The sequence below is a fragment of the Rhagoletis zephyria genome, unplaced genomic scaffold, assembly GCF_001687245.7.
Source record: "Rhagoletis zephyria isolate East Lansing unplaced genomic scaffold, Rhagoletis_zephyria_1.1 Rzeph_scaffold_09039, whole genome shotgun sequence".
Taxonomy (NCBI): domain Eukaryota; kingdom Metazoa; phylum Arthropoda; class Insecta; order Diptera; family Tephritidae; genus Rhagoletis; species Rhagoletis zephyria.
In genome coordinates, this window is record NW_016166118.1 from 6,291 (window position 1) to 8,965 (window position 2,675).

Genomic DNA, 2,675 nt, shown 5'->3' on the forward strand with positions numbered 1-2,675 from the left:
GTATCATCTTGAAATTCTCAACCTATTCGTAAAAACTATTTTCGAGCGGCTTCGTGGACTAAACAATTTTTGTCTCAGGTTTTTTTTTTAAGCAATTTAGGGCTTAAATATGGATTCAGGATGAATATATTTAGTTTTATCAGGACAATTGTCAAAAATATTGAAAATATAAGGACGTTTTGTGAAAGAAATTAGAAATTCTCAAACATTTTCTGGATTTTTTTTTTTATTTCAGCAGAATCTTTTCGCACCTCTTTTCTGAAAGAAATTTATTTTTAATGATTAGGTTCAGGGTATTGGGCAAATGGTCTTGGATTTGCATTTATATTTGCATTTGCTAACTTTATGCTTGCTACAATAGGTGCGTTCCTTTAAAATCTCCAGTAAAAACCAACCAACTGCCAAATTCCGGCAAAATGTCATCTGTTCTCTCACAAGAGAAAAATATCCCAAATAGTACGCGANCATCAAATTCAATTTTGTGATTTGCGTAAATGCCAACCAGCTGTTTTTGATCAGCTGTTTTCCTGTTGGCAAATTGCTGTTGGCAAAAATTTTTCCAACAGAAACCAGCAGCTTCCCCTCAAAATGAAATGTCACTTTGCTCTCTCAATTTCCCCTACTTTGTAAGTTTTGGTTAAACATGAACAATTAACAGCTACGCGAACACAACTAATGCCAATCATTTGAATTTTATAGTTGTGCATGTACAAATGAAATGCGCCGAAATATGCAAATGCAAGATCCTGAACAGCCCTAGTATATCTAACAGCGCTCTTACGCGATATGTATGTATTTACATATGTAAATGCTATATTTCTGGTGCGTTCTAATATATGGTACATACGAGTAGATACATACTTATTTAGAACAGTGAAAAAAGTTTGAAGCTATTTATTTTAATAAATTAAGTTCTAGGAGTCATGCGAAAATACTTTGTATGCATACGTTGAGAATTTCAGGATGTTTCTTCTAAATTAAGTAACCAGGCTTATGGTCGGATTATGGAAACTTAAGGTAACTTACAGGCTCTCATTTAAAATTCTCGTAAATGGATGTTGTTTATAATTGAACAGCCGAAACCTAACGTAACATAATGCCCGTCGAAATCTGTTTCATTTTGTTTTTCTAAGTTCTAGGTTCCGTTTAAGTTAAGTTACTACATATATGCGGTCATTTAAGAAGTTCGGGCACTTTTATTGATTCGAATATGACACTCTGCTGGGCTTTGCATGCTCACTCGATAGCAAACACAAACGAAATGCCGTTCGCGGAATCGAAAGAATCTGAAGAGCTCTTGATTTGAATGTTAAAGTTAGGCTTTTCGAATAGATAATTATCCAGCAGCAACTTGCAGGAGAGTAACGAACGATAATCTCTTTCAAGCAAAAAAATTTTCAAAAAATACATACGTGAACTCAAAATTTTAAAAAAATTCAAGTTCAAGGCACAGCTGATTCAAATTTTGTTCACTAAAAGTTTTCTTTAAGCAATTTGCTAATCAAACATGGGAAATTAGTAATTTACTCACTTCTCAAACAATTGACGTTCTTTTTTAGTTATTTTTAAATCAAAACTCTTTGCATGTACTCTGTAATTAAAAGCTTCCCGTCTTCTAATTTGATTTATCGACGAATTTTAACATGACGGAGGTTTATATTCAATACCCTCTATCTGCAACTTTCACAAATCTGAGTTCCTAATATAAAAATCCATCTTCGACTTAGAGATACAAATGTAGCTGTCATCGATGTTATTAATTTAACCTTATACATATCGAGCCCTAACTGCCAAAAAAACGTAAATAAAATGTTTTCCAAACTTTCCTTTTTTATGCAGAAATATTCCTAAAGCATCCAGATACATTTCTGCACCAAAATTATTTTTTTTTAATTGGCTTACCTTTTTTCGTGGTTATGGTTCGATATATCGCTTATTATCCGCCTTTGCCATTGGCTTTCTAAGTTAGAATGGACCTCAGAAATGACAGTAAAGGCCAAATTAGAGGTGCCATAACCATAACGCCCTAATGCCATACCACGGTGCAGCGAACAGAGGTGGCGCCGTCAGTGGTACCGCTACTTTGGTTTTGCCGATTTTGACAGTTGTGATAACTTGTAAACAAACCTTTGTTTACAAATCAGCGAGAGAGAAATTTAATTATATGTGAAAAATCAGTTTAAATTGTGTTAATTTGCAATTTGTGAGTGATTTTTGAGTTGAAGACTGCGTAAAAACTAATAAAATGAAGTGCTGTGTGTTAAATTGCGACAACCGTCAAGATGCAAGATGCGTAGATGCAAGTGTAGCGCTGGGACGAATCGCTGCATTTTGTGTACATAGGGCACGGCAAAGCCGTTCCCGAAATGTTTCTTTATTATTACATTAACAGCATTTCCTCACAATGAGTTTGCTTCTGCTCCAAGCAGCCTCCATTAGCAAGTTAACTAATCAATCCCGCGGAGATGCTGCCGAAGTCGTAATTGCAAAGCATGGAGTGCACTAAAACGTTTGCTGAAGCAGCCTCAATTGCAAAGCAATGGAGTGCACTAAAATGTTACCTATTCTCTAATATTTTCAATACCATCCGTCCTATGCCCAAAAGAAGTCCTCGTACCAATTTTCGTTAAGATATCTCAATTTTTACTCGAGTTATCGTGTGCACAGACGGACGG